This window comes from Plecotus auritus (assembly GCF_963455305.1).
Source record: "Plecotus auritus genome assembly, chromosome: 2".
NCBI lineage: Eukaryota > Metazoa > Chordata > Mammalia > Chiroptera > Vespertilionidae > Plecotus > Plecotus auritus.
The window spans coordinates 157,815,303-157,838,334 of record NC_137771.1 but is presented as its reverse complement, the minus strand read 5'-3'; positions in this window follow the sequence as shown (position 1 = coordinate 157,838,334).

The following is a 23,032-nucleotide window of genomic DNA, read 5'->3' as shown; positions in this document are numbered from 1 at the left end:
TCTTAACCGCTGAAAATTTCTTGGAACAAAGGGCTTAGATAAAGTTCAGTGTAGGTATTTCTCTCTTTCCGCGTCCTGTGCGGCTAGAGAGCGGGTCCAGTTCCTGAGTAGGGGCAGCTGGAGATTGAGAAATAAAAGAAAGAGACAAGACAAGGAAAAATCTGGGACTGGGTGGGACCACCGTCCTCTTCTGATGGAGAGACAGGGACAGTGACCCAGAGCCAATCCAGTGAGTTTATTTTATATCCCAAATATCAGGAAGCTTCACCAAAAGTTCAAAACAAAAGGAGATTATTTGCATTCTTGAGTTGGCCCTGGGCATTCCTGGTGCTAGGCTGGATTTAGATATCAAAACCACTTCCCCACATCACAGGCTGAAATGAAGGTCAAGCTGACAACACCCTTGCCCTTTTGGCAAAGCGTGTTCCCAGGGCGTGGCTTTGCCTGTTGCTTTGGGTTCAGCTGACAATAATTAAAGAATGCCCATGTGCCTTCCCAGGCACTCTCTACATCTCACTCTTTTTTTTTTTGTTTTTAAGCTACTATAATAAAAGTAAAATTTAAATATCAAGAACAAAGCTCTAATATTAAAACAATTGCAAACAATGCCAATGCAAAAATCAAACTACATACATGTTATCATTTTAAAACTTGAACGTCAAGAGCAAAACTCTGGCTATTAAATAATAAAACAATGCCAATACAAAACAGCAATAAGAGAGAAATCAAAACTACAGACGTGTTAACATTTTTAGCTACTAAATGAAAGAAAGTTTCTTTTGCTGCTGGTGTATATTTACTCAGAGTCCTTGGACTTGGCTGCGAAAGACTTTGCAGAAGACTGGCAGCTAACAGATACTAGCATAAGCAGGAACATGATTGAAGAAGTAGCTTCCACTTCTTGCTTTTCCACAATCTGCTGTGCTTCAGTTGTTAACATCTTCAGATGACCCCATGTTGGCACCTCAGTCCCTTGCATAGCCTTTAGTTTTCTTCTTCCACTTTGCTCTCATCAGGGGAACCCTCAGTCTTTTTGAGTGAAGGGACAAGGAGCTTGTCTGGGTCTATTGTGGTGATACATGTATCGCTCTGGCACCCAAATTGACTGCGTTGCTACTTCTGGAAAGATATAAAACACAAACTCTTCCCCACATTATTACTGAATCTGATAAAACTCTTTTCTGGTTTATGCTTCTTTCCACCTAACTAACTCGGTGGAGACTATTGTACAGGAGGCCTGATGGCTTTCGGCTGCTGTACGATCCTCTGCATCACAATTCAAAAAATTTAAAGTATAAAGAGCATGACTGAGTTTGTTTTGAGGTGACACATAACATCCGTCTCCCCCTTTTTGTTTTAGTAATTGCATTTTAAGAGTATGATTGGCTCTTTCCACTAATGAGTGACATCCATTTGCCAGATTTGATTAGGTTTAAGTCCTCTGGGATTTACCCCTAAAGTTGGCACAGAGAGGTGGATAACACTCTGAGGACATTGCTTCCAATAAAACATGGAAATTGTCGTTCTCAAATAACATTTTGAAGGCTGAAAAATAATTGAAAAAGTTCCTCTGAATTAGTGTGCCCTATAGTAGCTGTTTCAATAATTTTGGCCATACTTACCACATAAGCACTATCACTATAGGTTGATGGGCTCTGTAGCAAAATCTGTTAAGGCATAAATAAGAGCTTGTATTTCTACTGAAATATAAGGGGTTTGAAGGACCTTTGCTCCCCTGATGCAATAGATCCAGCCTTTCCAGAACTGGATCCATCTGTAAAAATGGTTAATGCCTGAGGTAATTTTAATTTTTGCACAGAAATATGACTGCTTTGGATTCATTGCATGTTAAGCAATTTTACTATGAGATGAACTATGAATAAAAATTTTAGTTAATACTTCAGGAACAGTTTTTTGTCCAGTACAATTAAATTTTCTTAAATATTCATTTATTTCAAGTAGCCAATTTTAAATAATTTGAAATAAGGTTTATTTTTTAACTTAACTTGTAAACTTCTACAATTAGTCTTTAAATAACTTTAACATAAACTTTATCAGGGAGGCAAAAACACAAATTATTTACTTCAGTTTATGAGGCCAAATATATTGACTTTCAATTATAATCCTTACAATATTTGAAGGAAACCTCTTTATTTCCTTCCAGAATAATTTTCAGGCTACAGAGAGTTTAACTTAAGAATCTTTGTCTTCCTTTACACCAATAATAAGTACTGGGTCATACATCCGAGTAGCCATATCACAAGCACTTTTACGTTAAAGTTGACTACTAATTTACTGTCAGATTTAATACTTTAACAACAATCTTAGTTTACACTGTAAATATCAGTGAAAGAGATTTAAAAATTTTTAAAATTTCTCCTTTTTGTTAAATTTATAATTATATTCTTAAAGAGTATCCCCTTTGGCTTATTTGCATGCACAGAAGGATTATAGGAAGCCTTCAGTAACTTTCTTAGAAGACTTATTTAAATTGCTTACAAAGACATTGGCTTATTCAAAGGAAGGGGGTTGGCCTTGGCTGTTTCAAGTTGGAGGCCCCCATGGGAGCAGCAAGCCATGAGGCCAACATGGCAGCTTCCATGTCAGGCAGTCCTCATGGTGGCTTCTAATCTGTTCTTAGATTTTACTTGGATTCAATTACTTATAAAAACATTGGCTTCTCATGTAACTTAATCTATATGAGACCTTGATTATATTTTAAAAGGCTAATTTATAAAGTAATTTAAGTAGATATTTTTATTAAAAAAGCAAAGCAAGCAAATTTAGTAAACTTATAGGTCTGATTCACAAAGCACAAATGCTGCCCCACAACCAACCTATTTAAAATGCAGGCGGCTATGGGCTTTTTGTTACTTTAAATTCCATCTTAAAATTTTGCTATTGGATTTTAAGAAATATTTTGCCCTCCTTAAATGCCAAAACCTTCATAACATTTAATATATGTATATAAGTAAAATATATTGATTAATTTTTATTTGATAAAGCTTTCCATGCGATTTCAAGTACCAATAGGTTTAATTAAAAATTATTTGAGAACAGACTTTTGAAAACATTTCAGGGCTCATGAAATGTCTGAAAGTTATTCTCAAAGTCTTGAAATAACTTGGAAAGATAATATATATATATATGTGTGTGTATATATATATATATATATATATATATATATGATTTAAAGATTATATACTTAAATTATCTTAAAGAATATGAATTAAATTTAAACTGGATCACAGAATTAATCCTCTTTTTTAAATCAGACCAATAAGTAACATATTTTGAATTCCTAATTATCAGAGAAAATACAAAAATTATTTTCTCAAAATAAATTGCTATACTTTAGGCATTTAGTTACCACAATTATATAATTTCTCCCAATTCAATCTGAACCTTAAACTTTCAGAGCTTCAAATTTTACGTAGCAAATTAAATAATTAGCATTTCTCAAATCAATAATACTTTTACATTTTTTAAGGATACATTTCAAATAAAATACAAGGCATATTCAATTAATAGATTAAATTCTATCCTCTAGACTTCATACAAGGCATACTCAGAACAACATTTCAGTATATCATTTTAATATATTTAGATATGTTTTTATCATTTTAGTAAACTTCAAAGTTTTTTAAGTTTCCAGCTGATAGGCAAGGCACAGCCCCTAACTTTTAAAAGAGCCACTTTTTTTTCTTTAGAGATTGCCTTGGGAAGCCAGCCAGTATTTTTCTGGGTCATATCTGCCATTTTTCTTAGGCTAAAAACAGTCTTGGGTTTTTATTCTGTACATAGCAAAGAGTTAAGCTCAGCTCAAAAACTCTATCTAAAATATCCAAATATTGGACAGTTGCGCACATTTGCTTTTAAACTGGCTTTTCCCTTTACACGTGCACAGAAATCCCCGATACATTTATAAATTTTGTAAAAATTTTAAGTCACTAGCGGGAAAAAGGCATGGCGAAGATGAGACCTTTTAAAATGGCTTTCTTGGGGAGCGGGTGTCCATATTGGATTGCCACATGTCTCCCTTCCTCCACCTCCTTCTTGCTTTGGGGGAAAATACAGTAATGATCTGGCATCTACTATATTTATTTATTTATTTATTTATTTATTTATTTATTTATTTATTTATTTTAAGGAAAGAAAAAGATTTCTTAAGATAAAGAATCATTGGCAGTTGCTGAGAAATTCCTTTAATCCTTTCTACTTGGTTCAGTCTAATACAAGTAGTTTGAGCCTCCAACAAAATGAAATATGAAGTCACTTTCAGCCAAGTGCCTACATCCAGCCATAAAGGCTGGGCAGCTGCGAGCAAAACCTTTCTTCTGCTCACAGTGATGCTTGTCCCGCTCTGCCTCAAACTCTAGCTACTGCTCATAATTACAAGATAAATATTTATCAGGTGGGCTTTTGACTGCTGTCACAGGAACGACATGTGGCGGAGGAGGCACAGAGCGGGGAGGTGGTATTCTTAGAGATTCGCAGCCCTCCACTGTAGGCTGTAAGGCCGTGGCCACATCCCGCTTAGACATTCTTAAACTCTCCTGTGCTGGATCAAGGCCATCACGAATTAAAGTAGGAATAGGAATCTTCTCTGGACCTTCTGCTGTGTATCGGTCACGCAATTGCTTTCCGACCATTTCCCACGTTTCATCAACAAAACTTAAGAAATCAAGAATCTGACTACGCTTAACAGAGCATTCTTGAGCTTTGAGCATAGTCTTAAGCATTTGAGAGTAGAGATCTCTTTCCTGAGACCCTGAATTACCCTTATTTTACTCCCAGTTAATACAACTTGCAACAATCCGCTCTTTACCTTACTTCTTTAAATCTGTGACACACGCAGTTCTTGGAGTGATCCCCTGGCCTGACTTTTACTTTTGTGAGTACCCTTGTACTCAGTCCCTGTTCGGGCGCCAAATGTAGGTATTTCTCTCTTTCCGTGTCCAGCGCGGCTAGAGAGTGGGTCCAGTTCCTGAGTAGGGGCGGCTGGGGATTGAGAAATAAAATAGACAAGACACAGAGATAGAAGGAAAAAGCTGGCTTCTCTTCTGATGGAGAGACAGGGACAGTGACCCAGAGCCAATCCAGCGAGTTTATTTTATATCCCAAATATCAGGAAGCTTCACCAAAAGGTCAAGACAAAAGGAGATTATTTGCATTCTTGAGTAGGCCCTGAGCATTCCTGGTGATAGGCTGGATTTAGATATCAAAACCACTTCCCCACATCACAGGCTGAAATGAAGGTCAAGCTGACAACACCCTTGCCCTTTTGACAAGGCGTGTTCCCAGGGTGTGGCTTTGCCTGTTGCCTTGGGTTCAGCTGACAATAATTAAAGAATGCCCATGTGCCTTCCCAGGTGCTCTCTACAGTTCAGCATTACCAATGTCTTAATAGAAGCATCAAATAACTATGCAACTGAAGTTATTCACCATGAGCTTGGCATTAGCATATCAACTGAATCATGTAATCAGGTATGTACAGTAGCCATTGTATAATACAAGTGGTATAGTTTGGATTGGGTCCAAGAAGGTCCAAAACACATCAATAAATTTACACACAGGTGACTCAAACTCTCACATTACCTACTTCTATTGTACCTATAGGGAAACTGTAACATAACTTTATGGAAAAATTCATATTATCAACTGACAAATAAGGAAAATAACAACAAAAATAGTTACTATGTAAATGCACTATATTGTTCTAGCTGTTGTAACTGTCATTAAGACCTACTCAGGGCTTGGTTACTTTAATGAGTCATGAGAGAAAAATCTCCTTCCTGGTGGGCAGACTTGATTATTACAAGGAGAAAGTTTGCTTGACATGAGAATACATGCACCTCAGTTGTGAGAAAATAACTTTTGCTGATTGATTAAGGTCCTGGAGGAAACAAAATTTGAATATTATAGACAAGAAGTTCTGGAGGAATATATAGATATATATATATATAGTATATATTCTGTGTATATATTCTAGTATGGCTACTAGAGTATACGTATACCACAGAAGAAATTCTAAAAAAATTCCAGATGGATAGGATGAACCATCCAATAGATGTCAGCCTATTTCTCTTCAGTATTCTAGTGTTGGGGCAAAGGAGAGAGTAACTATGGAGCTAGAAAGCAACCATTGACCCAATACCATTAGTTCCCTCTTACTTCAAATCCCTGATTAGCTAATGACAGTGTAGAATGCCCCACTTGCCACCCAAGACTGATGCTGAGTAATTGATACAGTGTTGTTTCTTAAAGACATAACATGTTGTTGTTTTTTGGTGGAAGGTGAACATTATTGGACCATTTGCTAGAGGGAACAGTGACTTGTTCCTATTTGAATTGAATCCTACAATGGATATGGGTTTGTCTGTTGTGTTCATAATGCCACTGATAGCACCAAGTGAGGGCTTATAGAATAGCTGATCTATTAACATGGTATTCCACACAATATTGCTGCAGAACATTGCATACATTTTAAATCATATTAGGGGCAATAATAGGTGTACAGCATGAGATACACCAGTCTTATAACCCATTACTTAGAAGCAGTTGACTAAATTACACAGAAGAATGGTCTTTTAAAGGCTCAAGTAATACATAAGATTATTTACATTATTCAGATTAGAGTACTGACTTCCAGTATAAAATATATGCATTGGACTAACAGTTAATATATGGTAGTTTGCCCTCTATAGATTGAATACTTGGATCTGGAGATCAAGAGGTGGAAGTAGAATTGGCTCTTTTACTTTCACTTCATGTGAACCAATTACAGAATTTGTCTTTCCATCCTATTATCTAAGGCTCTGGTTGATTAGAAGTGCTGGTTTTCAGCAGAAACAATTCAGCTAGAAGACATAGCAAGGATCCCACTGAATTGAAGGTTGCAATTACTCCTTAGTCTTAGTGTTTCTGTGTCCAGTGATGACAGTAAATGAGCAGTTGCAACAATCATGGTCCAGGAAGGGAAGAAAATTAAGAATTCAAATTCTTGGAGATCATCAAGGTTATACCAGTAAGCAAACAGCAACCCACACCAGCTGTAGTGCCAGTCTAAGGTGAGGGAAATATAGAGTCTATAGTGTAGAAAGAAAATGATGAATATCAATTATAATCATGGGACCATCTGCAGCAACAGGGTTTATTGTATTTCACTTCACTTATTTTTCCAGCTGTTACTAAGACTCTTGATTTCTCTCTAAAATGCACTTCTTTCTAGATTTTCACATGATTAATTCCTACATTCCATTCAAATATGCTCAATTTCTTAGTGGTGTCTTTCTTATTATATTAAATTATATTTTTTCCAGTCATTCTGTCCCCTCTACCTGTTGCACTTACCAATTTTGAATAAAATTATTTGCATATTTATGAATGTATGCATTATTTGCTTATTAAAATGTATATTTTTTGTTTTTGTTATCTTTCTTCTTAAATGCAAAATTCAAAGGGGCAGGCATTTTTGTGTTTTTTATTGTTTTTCACTATTGCATTTTCTTCACCTTGAAGAGTGTGTGGCTCATAGCAAATATTTAATAAATATTTTTAGAAATAAGTAAGTGTCCTTTCTTTTTTGTTTTATGACTCTTGAATCTACATCTTCAATCTACACATCCAAATTTATATTCTGCTCCATATTTTTAGGTTACATATAGGCCCTGGGCAACCTTGTGTCTAGCAGAGTTGGCAGGATATCTTACACTTTCATTTTAGTGGAGATGGAAAGGCTCTTTCCTCATATGCCAAAGCATACCTCTCTGAGCTTGATCACTGATATTTCATATTCCTTACAGGGAGTAATGGTAAGGTTAATATATAAATAACTTAGAAAGAATTAGATATTTATACAAATATATATTCAAACTGTAATGAAAGGGCTTATACAGATAAAATAAGAGGTGGGAAGCATAGGGCCTCTCGAGTGAAAGAGGCTGCAATAAAGGGCTAGAAAGAACGTTTAGGAGTGAGGACTGAATATTGAAAAACAAACCTAACTCTAAATGTTCTAAGAAGTCTATGTAGGTTCCTCATGCTTACCACTCTTGCACTCAGGTTTCATTATGTCACATCTCTACTATTGAATCTTCCTCTAAAGTTATTCTTCCACCTGATTTCCTAATTTCAGTCAACTGGACTATTATGTTTGTATCCATCCTAACTTGAAACTTTTTTGAATTCTCTCTTTTCTGTCTATCATTTACAATTAGTCATCCAATTTTGTCAATTTTTACTTCAAGAAATCCTTAACAAGTGACCTAAAGACTCTATAATAGCTTTTACCTGCCTTGTCATTCACCATCTAGAACCTATTTAAAAAAAAAAAAATGAATTACTCTTTGATTGACTATAATCCATGCATTTATTTCTGCTTTTCTCATGAAGCCTCCTCCACCAATATGTCTATAAGTTAATATTTATCACTGTCTATCTCAAATGTCAACATCTTCCACCATGATAAACATCAAAGTGATGATGTTTTTTCTTTTCTTAAACTTCCTTCCTAAAACTCCCTAGTTGTATAATATCTCTTGACTCAGGGAACTTACACTGTTTTCTGTTAATATTATTTGTGTACTTGAATTTCTCCCATCCTAATATATAAAAAGCCAGGGAGCATCATGACTGAAACAACTGGATGTATGAACGAACACAGGCTCTGTGGGGTGACAAGGCTGGCAGGGGACTTAGGGAGGGATGACCAAACAACTGAACAGCAGGTTGCATGGGTGACCAGGCCGGCAGGGGGCGCAGTTGGGGGTGACCAGGCTGGCGGAGGGGGGCAGTTAGGGGTGATCAGGCCAGCAGGCAGAGGCAGTTAAGGGTGATCAGGCTGGCAGGGGGAGAAGTTAGGGGTGATCAGGCAGGCAAGCAGGTGAGCAGTTAGGGGCTAGCAGTCCCAGATTGTGACAGGGATATCCGACTGCCGGTTTAGGCCCGATCCTTGGGATTGGGCCTAAAAAGGCAGTCGGATATCCCCTGAGGGGTCCCAGATTGGAGAGGGTGCAGGCTGGGCTGAGGGGACCCCCCCTCCAGTGCACAAAGTTTGTGCACTGGGCCTCTAGTTATATGATAAGCTTCTAAATGGCTAGGATATTAGACCCTTAAGATATTCTTAGAGCATCTGCAGAACAGGAATAAATAATTGCATTTCTTGACTTATGGGGAATAATTTAACTTCCACCTACTTTCTGAAAGGGTCTCTGGATTTCACTGACTCCTTGTTTTCTGTCATAAATTTCACATTTCTAATCTTATCTTCAGATTCACTGACTCTCAGTAACTTGCTCCACTTAGTCAGTTCAAGCTTACTTTCTACTACCACTAAATTATGGGCCCTAATTACTAGAAATTTTAAATTCTTAAAAGACAGACAGTGATGTACATACAGAACTTAGTAACTTGAGGCCAAAAAGAAAACACTCACAAAAAACACCAAGGTTGTTCTCTCCACCTTTCAGGGTCTTTATGATCTCTCCTCTACTTTTATCTTTTCTTTTCATGATTGTCTTCATGCATAAACTATAATCTTTATGTTTACTGCACATATTCTTGCTTAGAAGTTGTATTACCTCAGCCTAAGACAAGAATCATGTTTCCAGGGATGACATAGGGCCCTTGGTACAATCACCTGTTACTGAGGTGAGAGGTTGTGGAAATGAGGGTGAAAATCCATTCCAAAAAGCAAGATTGTGACCTGAAAGGCAATACAAAACACTACTTTTTTTTTTTCCTAGCAAACGAATTGCAACTAGTAAATAATAATTTATTCAGAACTAGTCAGGTTAAACATGGTTTTCATTAGGCTTTTTTGAAAAGAATTATAATGACCCCATGATGACTTTAGTAGAGCTATGTAACAAGGACTCCAATCTTAGAATCATTGATTATTTTTATACCATATATATGGTATATATTATATATATTCATATACACAGCTTTATCAAGATATAATCACATATTATACAATTCCCTAATCTGAATTGTACAATTCCATAGTTTTTACTATATAGGATGAGACAAAAGTAGGTTTATAATTGTGAGTATGAAAAACAGAGTTTATTCTTATATTATTAGTTATTAATTATTGTATTATTTTCCATACAAACAACTATAAACCTACTTTTGTCCTACCCTGTATATGCAGTTGTACAACCATAACCACAATCAATTTTAAACATTTTTATCACCCCAAAAAGATACTCTATACTCACAGCAGTCACTCCCCCTTGACCTGACCCCCATAGCCAACAAACCAGTCATAGGCAAACACCAATCTACTTTCTGTCTATAGATGTTCTATTTTAGAGTCATTGATTTTAATGTTCCTTTGCATACTGTATCAATGCATTTCCTCTGAGAAGCAGACACCAGGATCACATTAGTCATGCAAGAGATTTAATGGATTAAATACTTGTGAAAAAGGAAGGGGGAAGGAACAGGAGTATAGGAGAAATCATCAAACCTCAATGCAGAGGTGACAGAAAAAAGGAGGACTGGGTGAGAAGAGCCTCAGCTCTGAGAAAGCCTTGATGATTTTCACTGGATGATGGGAAGCCCCAGAGAAAAATCTGCCCATTAGATGAATCACACATTGAGCAGTGCAATGGTTGGAGTACCCCTGCCTGCACAGTTATTAACTGGAAGGAGTCTGAGGACAGAATAGTCTCAGCATGAACATTGCAGTGCAGGCTGTCAGTTAACTCTTTTAGCAAGTTCTCTCATAAAAGATTTGAACAATTCACTCCCATGACTGCCTCAGCCACTGACACTTTCTGTTCTCTCTAATACCTTCATCCCAACAGAATATAAACACCTCAAATTAAGTAACATATATCTTTGTTATTTCCTGCATATGCCTAACCCAATGTAGGGAACAAAGTATTGTTAAAAGGTTAAAGTACTTATTAAAAGTTTATATGCAAGAGATGCCTTGGTGTGTCAGTGGGTGTTTTCCTCACTATGAAATGAATTTATTTTTTAAACTTAATAGATACCAGAACTTTCGGATTCACTGAAATATTTAAGACCTACTTTGATTTATATGAGAAATGAAACATTCAGTATACCATATGTCTTTTTTAAAAACCTGATTCCATAGGTTAATTATAGCTCACTATTAAACATTGATTTGTATGATAGCTTTTATCATCAATTCTTTGAAAGCAAGTTGTGATATTAAGATATAGTGTTTCATTTCAGATTTACAGATGAGAAGATTGTGCTAGGTAGAATGAAGAAGCTAAGTACTTCTTCAAAACTATAAAATATGTGAATGACAATATTGAAATTAAGATTCACAGCTGATGTACTTTTCATTTGCTCCTCTCATTGATTTGCACTGTCTTTGTCTTTCTTACTTTTAATAAAACAAACTGTCTGTCCAGCTGGCATGGCTCAGTGGTTGAACATTGACTTATGAACCATGAGATCATGGTTTGATTTTCAGTCAGGGCACATGCCCAGGTAAGCCTTGTGGGCTTGATCCCTGGTAGGAGGTGTGCAGGAAGTAGCTAATCAATGAGTCTCTCTCATCATTGATGTTTCTCTTTCACTTTCCCTCTCCCTTCCTCTCTGAAATCAATAAAACATATATATATGTTTTATATATATATATATATATTTAAAAAACTGTGTCTCTGTACAGGGAATATTTAAAAATTAAGAACACTAAGAGAATGATACTCAATGAATATCAGCTGAGCATCTCTAGGTCATCAGGTACTTCTCTTAGATGGGACAAGTTGGTAGTTAATAATATCTATGATTTACATATTGGTTACTGAACACTCTGCTAAGCTATTCATAGATATTTTTGCATTCTTAAAATCACCCCACCTTATTTTATAGGTGAGGAAACTGAGCTAGAAAGAGACTCATGGATACAGAGAACAGACTGACAGCTGTTAGAGGGGAGGGGATTATGGGATGGGTGAGAAGGGTGAAGGGATTAAGCAAGAAAAAGAAGAAAGACTCATGGATACAGATAAGAGTACCATAATTGCCAAAAGGAAGGGGGTGGGGGACATAGAAGAAGGGAAAGGGGAATTGACTTGGGGTGGTAAATACAATTCAATATACAGATGATGTGCTGTAGAATTGTATACCCGAAACCTATATAATTTTATTAAGCAATGTCACCACAATAAAATCAATTTTTAAAAAATTGCCCAAGGGAACAGATCTAGCAATTTGCAGAAGTGAGATTAGAACTCACGTGTGAATGACCAAACATGTGTGCTTACCTACCATAGCATTATGCTATCTTCTTCCATGGAGACTAATTTCTTTATTAAACAGACTTGGATTTCAAAAGAAATCTTGAATAGATAAAGTAAGTCCACTTTGTCTCCAGAGACAGTAGACCCAGTAGAACTAAAATGTTAAGAGTCATTTCAGTCATTCTGCCATATCTAAGGGAGGAAATGTAAGGAAAAGAAAATCTATACATATTAAGAGCTTAATATGTGCCAGGCTTGGTTATATATATTGATAATTTCCACAACAACCTTGTTAACATAGTTAAACTCTACTTTTCCTATGCTCATCACTTCTACCTTATTTAATCAATGTCCACTTATTTGGGGACCAGCCCCTTTCCTCACTTCAGCCATGACACTCTAATGGCTGCTGTCAGTTATGTGATTCCATCTGCCTGGATTTATATGTAGACAATTCATGTAGACCAGTTTAATCAAAGCTCTTCTCTGAGTTGTTTGCCATTATATCCAAGAGAAACAGGTCTGTGCTTTCTAGTGAAAAAGCCATGAAGAGAAAGCTAATCTAAGAGAGGAGGTGAATGGAAGTGAAGAGAGAAATCCTGGTGGTATTGGAGTCTCTGGTTCTGGGCATCCCCGAGCTTCATCCTTGGCCTTGATTCACTTTGATTACATCAGTCAATACATTACCCAATTGCCTAAGATACTTTTTTGTTATTTTTCAGTCACCAAAAGACTCGCAACTACTTTGATAAAGTAAACAGAAATTCAGATGCTTAGTCCAACATCTCATTAACTAGTGAGTGACGAAACACACTGAAATCCAGGACAATCTACTCCTCAATTTAGGCTTTTTAAAAATTCCTATTCCGTGGTAGGACATAAATGTGTTTAAGTCACTGACATATACCTACTAAGAATGGTTACATTCTCCTGTTCATTCTGTTAAACTTGCCAGTGGAAATTAAGTGCTAGATATGGTGTGTTTATATAGCACGTCTACATTGCCTTTTACCTTTGGGGGAGTGAACACATCTTAATGGCTGTAAAGAGTTAATCTAATTCACCCAAACATCTTTTGGATAAATAAGACTTCAATTTAGGTTTTAATTGAATAAAGTAAGCAAAATAAGGTGTAATCCTAAATATAGTTGGATTCCACCTAATGAAATACAGCTATCACACATTTTCCAAAAAATATCTTAGCATACCTGCTATTTCTTTTCACACATATCTGAGCAACTATTTTCTTGATGTACTGACTGCATCAGAACATAGCTGTAAATAATTTCCCCAGAGAATGATATAAATGCAACTTTAAGCATAAGATCATCAGAGTTAGTACAAGGAATAAAAGTAGAGGCACTGGAAGAAGAGGAGACAGCTACTGATTCACTGAATTTTTGCACAAACTCAATGTGCTTTTCTCAAAATATTAAAGAACTTAAATCAAATTGAAATTGTGACACAGAAATATAAAATCATTATTAACTAATTAAGCTTGAGTGGGATGAATTAATTACAATGGAGAGAAGCCAGATATGAAGGATTATAAAGAGACTAATGAGGTTCTTGAAAGGGTTTTCCCCACTTTTTTTTTTCTTCTAGTTTACCCACTTTCAAATTGTGAAAAGACACTTGGAATGATATTATTCTTTAAGTGACCACTAAAAGTATATCTGACTATCACACAATTATGCGAGTAATGGAAGATGATAGTTTTCTTTTGATATATGTTTGTTTAGGTATTATGTAGAATTAACTACTCATTTTAGCATAGTCTTTTTTCATAGACCTTGGAGGAAAATTTCTTAAAGTGAGAAAATCACAAAGACTTCTTCCCCCTCCTGATATAGTAATTGTATTTCTCATATTTATGGATTGAGAAAATAATGAATGTAAAATACTTTAAGTATGATCATGTTTATAAATAAATTTGTATATTATTTCCATAACACATTCACCCTTATATAAAATATATGTTTATATACATTATGTGTGTGGGCATATATATTTATTGTTTTAGTAGGATTATAAATTATAAAGTCACACTTGTTATCACGTACTAATGATATTTAGTATAATTGCTTACTTGCCTGTCTTTGTTAATGTATAAACTCTGTGAAGGCTAGGTTCTTTATTTTGTTTAAAATAAATAAACAATTTATATTTATTATTTGTATTTATTTATAACAGAATGACACATTACACATATTTAAAAAATATCTGTGGAATGGATAAATAACTATTCCAATTAAAAACATATTCTGAAAACTTGGAGAATATTTAAGAGTTGAAACCCGATTAAGTTATACAATAATTAGAGAGTATGCACCATGCTTGTTCTCAGGAAAATCAACTGGTTTTGCAAATATTCTGAATGTTGCAAATATTAGTAGGTAATATTTTGGGCCAAGCTCTATGATAAACATTCTATGATAAACATTACATACTATACATTATACCATTTGATACTCAAAGTAAGTCAGTGAATGGTTAAGCATTAATATCCCAGAGAAGTTATGAGTTTATCCATAGTCACAAAGATAGGAGGTTGCTAAGCCAGATGCTGGTCTGAATTTTTTATTTTTTTATTAATATATTTTATTTTTTATTACAGAGAGGAAGGGAGAGGGATAGAGAGTTAGAAACATCGATCAGCTGCCTCCTGCACACCTCCCACTTGGAATGTGCCCGCAACCAAGGTACGTGCCCTTGACTGGAATCGAACCTGGGACCTTTCAGTCCGCAGGCTGACGCTCTAGCCACTGAGTCAAACCAGTTTCGACTGGTCTGAATTTTTTAATATGCTTTCACATTCTACTGCCTCCCTACATACAGTTGGGGAGAGTCAGAAATAAGTTTTGAAGAGCAATGAAATAAGTCATTCAAGTTTTGGTGGAAGTTGAGGAATAATAAAACAAAAGGTTAGGTTTTATTAAATTAGGAGTTGCATAATTTCTTCAAAGACCAAACTAGTGGACATATTTGTGGAAAACTGGTCTTTTTAATTTGTGTTCCCTATTTTGAACAGTTTTTAAAAATAATCCAGCCTTTTATAACTATTAAAATCAGGGATTTGGCTTAATGATAAACATAATATTTAATGGTTATATAAGAATTTATGATAGATGCATACTCAGGAAAATAACTGGTGTTTAAATCTTAGAGTCCTACAATCTTAGATGTGACATGCACATTTGCTCACACATTCTGACCTCTGCTTGAAATTTTTTAAGAGAGTGGAGAGAAAAGGAGTTTTATTACTTCACTAGAGGAACGATGCACAAAATTCATACTAGGTATGGTCCCTAGGCCTGGCTGGCGATCAGGGAGGATCAGGGCCTTCCAGCTGATGGCTGGGGTTTTCCTTCATTCCGAACTGCCACTTGGTGGTCAGCGCACATCATAGCAAGCGATAGAACTCCCGGACGAACTCCCCTGGGGACACATTGCATATTAGCCTTTTATATCCTACTAGTAGCCCTGTGCATATCCTATACTAGAGGCCCGGTGCATGAAATTCATGCATGGGGGGTGAGGGGTCCCTCAGCCCAACCTGCACTCTCTCCAATCTGGGACATACCTCTCACAATCCGGGACTGCTGGCTCCTAACCGTTCACCTGCCAGCCTGCCTGACCACCCCTAACTGCCTCTGCCTACCTGCCTGATCACCCCTAACTGCCCTCCCCTCCCGGCCTGGTCACCTTTAACTGCCATCCCCTGCCGGCCTGGTCACCCCTAACTGTCCTCCCCTGCTGGCCTCGTCGCCCCTAACTGCCATCACCTGCCAGCTGGTGCCCCTAACTGCTCTCCCCTGCTGACCTGATCCCCCTAACTGCTCTCCCCCGCCAGCTTGATCACCCCTAACTGCCTCTGCCTCGGCCCCGCCACCGTGGCTTTGTCTGGAAGGATGTCTGGAAAGTCTTCCAGAAGATATCCAGTCTAATTAGCATATTACCCTTTTATTAGTATCTTATCTAATAAAGAGGGAATATGCTAACTGACCCTCGTGCCATCGCAAAGATGGCGGCGCCCACAGCCAATAAGGAGGGAATATGCTAATTGATTGCCCACCTTCAAAGATGGCAGTGCCCACAGCCAATAAGGGGGGAGTATTCTAATTGACTGCCACACCCTCAAAGATGGCAACGCCCACAGCCACAAGATGGAGACGCCCAATCCCCTCAGCCCTGGCAAGGCGGCTTTGCTGCATGCCTGCCTCCAGAGTCCCCCAGTCCCCTCAGCCCCCCAGCTGCCCAGAGCCGGCCCAAGGGGCAGGCAAGCCTCAGATGGCGGCTGCCCAGCTGCCCAGGGCTGCCCAAGGCTCAGGTAACAAGGGCCAGCCAAGGCTTGTGCTGCTAGCAGTGGCAGCAGCAGAGGTGTGATAGGGGCATCACCTTCCCCTGATCACCGTGTCGCCTCCCGCCCCTGAGGGCTCCCGGACTGTGAGGTGGGGCAGGCCGGGCTGAGGGATTCCCCCCTCCAGTTCATGAATTTTCATGCACTGGGCATCTACTAGATAATAAAAGGCTAATATGCAAATAGACCAAATGGTGGAACAACCGAAACAACCGAACAATAGGTTGCTATGACATGTGCTGACCACCAAGGGATGTGTGCAGAACATGGCGGGTGCTGGCCACGGCGGGATGGTGGAGCAGGTGAGCAGGGGTGCCAGACCAAGGCGGGGTGCCAGTCACTGTCATTGGGGTGAGCCTCTGGTGGTTACTGAAAATTCTTTGCTCCCGCGAGCTGCAGTCCTGCCTGGCGAGCGCACCTGCTGCTGGAACCCAGCGCCGTTCCCGATCACTCAGCGCCATCAGCAGGTGCAAGTGGCGGCTGCCAGCCCTGATCGCCCCTGAGGGCTTCTCCTCCTCCCCCTGCTCCTGAGGGGCAATCGGGGCAGCAACTGCCTCTGCTCGCACCCGCTGCTGGTGCCCGCTCCAATCTCTCTGTGCTGTCAGTGGGTGCAAGTGGGGCTGGTGCTGTCAGCTCATGCGAGAAGCCGAGGAGGGAGCTGGGCTGCCAGCAGACAGGGGACCAGGGCCGCGGAGGGAGAGGCCGGGCGGGGTCATGAAGGATGAGTGGAGATCTGCCGCTGTGCCTACTGCAGCCTCGCGGACCACAGTTCCTTTCAAGGTGCATGAATTCATGCACTGGGCCCCTATTATATAGATAAGTTCACATTCAAATTTTGAACAGTTTAAATTTTTTGATTTTTAATTAAATTATTCAGAAATGTATTTTTCTATATCTTCACCCATTGACCTTAATCCTGTTCCTCTGAAGTAACCCAGGATATTCACATATGGACATATACAAATGCATACCTATCTTCTGAATTTGATGACAGCCTTTTAAACCAGCATCTCACTATACCTATCTTCTCACAGACACAGTTTTCCCCACATTCCTCCAGTTTTTTTTAATATCTTAATCAACCTTCTTATTACTTGTACATGTTTTATCTCAATTGTTCCTTCTTAAGCTCCATTTCTCCAAGATCATAATATTAAACAAACTCCAGATATGATCAGAAAAATGTAGTTTCAGAATTGCTCAGAATTTACTTGATTACTTACTCAGATTCTAAGATCAAATTCATTTATAAAATTAAAAGAAGAAAATTTAAAATGATCTAGAATCTCATTATCTTTGTTGACTGCTTAGTGTATAACTTTGGTATACATATACATATGTACATATCTGTATATATTTAAATAATATTTTACAAAATTAAATCAACATTTACACATTTTTATACCTATAGCAATTAACCAGGTTTTTTTTTTTTTTTTATACTTCCACACACATCCACAAAACCTTGACACTTGCCATTGTAAGATAGCATGTATGCACTTTTATTAATATAGGGTGGGGAAAAATAGGTTTCCAGTTGTTTGTATGGAAATTAATACAATAATTAATAAAAAATAATAGAGTAAGCTCTGTGTTTTGCATATGCATAACTGTAAACCTACTTTTGCTCCACCCTGTATTAATGACTTATTCTTTGAGAGCTACAAAGGATCTCTGTGTAACAGGAGCCAATATTAAGAGTAGCTGCTGGGAAAGAAATTAAAATTAATAGGAATTCAAAATGATAAAAACATTCTGAATGTTATCCTCATACTATGATCTCTGTCTTGAGTTTTTTCAAATGAGCTCTGGAATTATTTTATTAATTCATTAATTTTTCCATTTTCTGACTGGTACTATCAAGAAGGTAGTATCTACATAGACCACAATTGGAACCAGAATTGTGGCCTCAAGTCCACAGCCTCACTGTTTATTATGGGTACCACCACTGATGGGTGCACCTTTGTTCTCCCTATTTTGATCATTTCCTAGGTCAGTTCATATTTGTTGAGAGCATACACTGAGAGTAGGCCTGCCTAAGAGGGATGCAATGTAAATAAACAGTTTCCATTCCCTGGAATAGAAATTAACTAATGAGTAAAAAATTACAAGTGGAAGTCAGTGTCAAAATTAAACTGAATTTCTCTCCAATTCAGTGAAGAGTCACAAAGAGAGTAAAATCAACACCTAAGACTTAGTTATTAGTTAAATCTTTCAAAGTCCAGTGATACCAAGCACCTCAACTGCCTGGAACTGATGCTTATCGATCCTGGAGAATGTAGTATATAACAAAATTAAAGATGTTTTCTTATGAATTTCTGTTAAACTATGTTCAGCAATAATACTGTCTGTTTAAATGAATTTCAGGCAAAAATGAGCAATATCTTTTAAGAGGCCCTAACCAGTTTGGCTCAGTGGATAGAGCATCGGCCTGCAGACTCAAGGGTCCCAGGTTCGATTCCGGTCAAGGACATGTACCTTGGTTGTGGGCACATCCCCAGTAGGGGGTGTGCAGGAGGCAGCTGATTGATGTTTCTCTCTCATCCAACTCTCTCTCCCTCTCCCTTCCTCTCTGTAAAAAAATCAATAAAATATATTTTTTAAAAAGAAGCTTAGAGAGGAAAAATAAAAAAAATTAATTTGTCTTGATGTTGTATTTTTATAAATTTTTTCTCTCTCATTTCTTAGAGAAATATTAAACATATATATTTAAATATATGTGCAGATAATAAAGCAATACATTTTGTACTTTAAAATTTAACAATGACTAATTTGTTTTTTTCTCACATTTCTCTGAGTTATCCAAACCCGAGGTTCATCCTATCACCTCCTAACTCCAGGTGCCCACTTTCATCTAAGGTTGCTAAAACTATAGATCTCAGGCACACTAAGAAATACAGATCATTTAAAGCAAGACTGTGCTTTCATTTTAAATACAGCACAATAATAGAGATAGTTTACCACCATATAATGAACCAACAGATAAAATATAATTTGCCATTATAATTATTGCTTAAAATAATCTTTTTTAAATATACATTTTATTGATTTTTAGAGAGAGAGGGAGGGAGATAGAGAGATAGAAACATCAATGAGAAACATCATCGATTGGCTTCCTCCACTCCCCCTACTGAGGATCGAGTCTGCAACCCTGGGCATGAGACCTGACCGGGAATCAACCAGTGACCTCTCAGTTCATGGGTTGACTCTCAACCACTGAATCACACCAGTTAGGCTAAAAGAATCTTTTAACTCCAAAAAAATAGAAAGCAAACTCAGAATACAGGCCAGTCCTTTAAATTGAGTGAATTTCTCATTAAGAAAAAAAACTCATTACAATGAACTTGCCCTTATCTAGCTATCTCATTTCTTAAACTCTATTTTGGAACCATTCCTCTGTGAATTTGCAAATCCAGCTTACTAAATGGTGACAAGTGTCATGGCTTTAGCCCCAAAAGTATTGTTACTGTTTTTTGTTTTCTTATTTGGTCTCATTTGCTACTAATTCCCCTTTCTCAAAGCTGTGTGATCTCTGAAGACATCTGAGGCCCAGAGTGCCCAAGTACTTTGCAAATAACTAGTACTATTTATGTATTCTGTGATTATAAGAATACAATAATAATTAGGATAATGTTCATTAACAAGAGAGAGAACGGTGTAGCTTTTAATATCCATAAATGACACAAACAGATGTTAAGTTTATAACACCAGGGAAGCAATCACAATGTTTCTGGATCAGAGACTGTTATTTATTTATCTCAATAACCACAGAAGTTTTCCACATCCCCTTCTCTTCCCTGAGAGGGTGTGATATGGGAAGATGGACCCTTACTGTGTATAAAGTGCCTATGATAGGAGGGAACCCAGAGATTATGAATTATTGTATAACAACTGCCACACAGCAGGCCCTTTCCCTCTGCAGAGGAAAAAAACATTCAGTTTCTACATAAATACCAGGTGTACCAGTTAATAATGTGGATTTTTTTCAATAGATGGAGTTACACATATGTTGATATATATGCAATTTGATATGTATGCTATTTCGTTGTATTGACAGCAAACTTCAAAACGTCATATGTCAAATTTTCTGAAGGTGTTAACATCATAGATATTTTTACACTTAAAAATGTTGAATTTCATGCCAAAAAAAGAGCATTAGCGGGAAGTTTTAATTCGTTACTTTATTTTGAAGAAAAGTGCTGGTGAAAGTTATTGTATACTTGGGGAAGGTTATGGTAAACATGCTCCATCTCAAGATGCTTGTGAACGCTGGTTTAAACATTTGGAAAGTGATTTCGATGTGAAAGATGAAGAATATCCAGGTCAACCAAAAAAGTTTGAAGACCAAAATTATAAGCATTATTGGGTGAAGATGCATCTCAAACTCAAAAACAACTTGCAGAAAGATTAAACATTGTTCAGCAAACAATTTCCGATTGTTTACAAACAATGGGAAAGATTTTAAAGGAAGGAAAAGTGTGCCACATCAACTGAACGAAAGACAAATGGAAAACCGAAGTCATCAGTAAAATGTTACTTCAACGGCACGAAAGAAAGTCTTTTTTGCATCGAATTGTGACTGGCAATGAAAAGTGGATTTATTTTGAGAATCCCAAATGCACAAAATCATGGGTTGATCTAGATCAGTGGTTCTCAACCTTTCTAATGCCGCGACCCTTTAATACAGTTCCTCGTGTTGTGGTGACCCCTAACCATAAAATTATTTTCGTTGCTACTTCATAACTGTAATGTTGCTACTGTTAATGAATCGTAATGTAAATATCTGTGTTTTCCGATGGTCTTAGGCTCTACAGCAGCGGTTCTCAACCTGTGGGTCTTAAGAACCGCTAGCAGGGTCGCCTAAGACCATCGGAAAACATGGATATTTTCATTACGATTCATAACAGTAGCAACATTACAGTTATGAAGTAGCAACGAAAATAATTTTATGGTTGGGGGTCACCACAACACGAGGAACTGTATTAAAGGGTCGCGGCATTAGAAAGGTTGAGAACCACTGATCTAGATCAACCATCGGCATGGACTACAATGCCAAATCGCTTTGTAAAAAAGACAATGCTCTGCGTTTGGTGGGATCAGAAAGGTGTGGTGTCTTATGAACTTCTAAAACCAGGTGAAACCATTAACACTGATCACTACTGACAACAAATAATCGATTTGAACCATGCTTTGATCGTGAAACGACCAGAATGTGCCAGAAGACACAACAAAGTAATTTTGCTTCATGATGACGCACCATCACACACTTCAAAACCAGTTAAAGACACATTAAAAAATCTTGCCTGATGCCAAAACCAGTTTGGCTCAGTGGATAGAGCGTCGGCCTGCGGACTGAAGGGTCCCGGGTTCGATTCCGGTCAAGGGCATGTACCTTGGTTTCGGGCACATCCCCAGTGGGAGGTGTGCAGGAGGCAGCTGATCGATGTTTCTCTCTCATTGATGTTTCTAGCTCTCTATCCCTCTCCCTTCCTCTCTGTAAAATATCAATAAAATATATTTAAAAAAATAAAATTAAAATAAAAAATCTTGCCTGGGAAGTATTAACCCAGTATTAACCCACCCACTGTATTCACCAGACCTTGCTCCTTCAGATTACCACTTGTTCCAATCAATGGTACACGCTCTTTCTGAGCAGCACTTCAAAACGTACGAAGAACTGGAAAATTGGGTCTCTGAGTGGTTTGCCTCAAAACAAGAAAAGTTCTGTTGGGACGGTATCCACAAATTACCTGAAAGATGGGGGAAATGTGTAGCTAGCAATGGACATTACTCTGAATAAAGCACTTTTTATGTTCCTCTTGAAATTATCGTGTGTTTTTTAATTACAAAATCCGCATTATTAACTGGTACAACTGGTAAATCCTCTCTTGGAGAAGAGGGGAGGTCCCTAGATATTTGCAACCGCTGGTTGATTCTTGTATGTGCCCTGACTGGTGGTCAAAGTCACAACCTTGGCATAAGGGGATGATGCTCTAAGCATCTAAGGTACCTGAGCAGGGCCCCAACTATTTTTAAAAGTGACTTTTAGAGAAAAATAAACTGGTTTCTCATTATGGAACATTATTAAAAATCACTTTGTAATATGAGACTTATTATAATTCACATTTCTAAAAAAATACCTAAGTTTTAAAGTCGCATCCCAATTTTTATCAGCGTCACCAAATATTTCATAACACTGACACAGCTTTAATCAAATTTGATTCCTTAATTTTCACTAATTCATTGTCTTCATTAGTATATGACTCTCCTTAGACTATACTTTGTGTGTGGTTCCTTAAAAATTTGGAAAAAGAAATTTAGTGTGGAAAAATGGGCACATTAAACCGCTTAAATTTTTTTTTTCAATCCTCACCCAAAGATATTTTTTCCATTGATTTCTAGAGAGAGTGAAAGGGGGAGAGAAAGAAAGAAATATGGATGT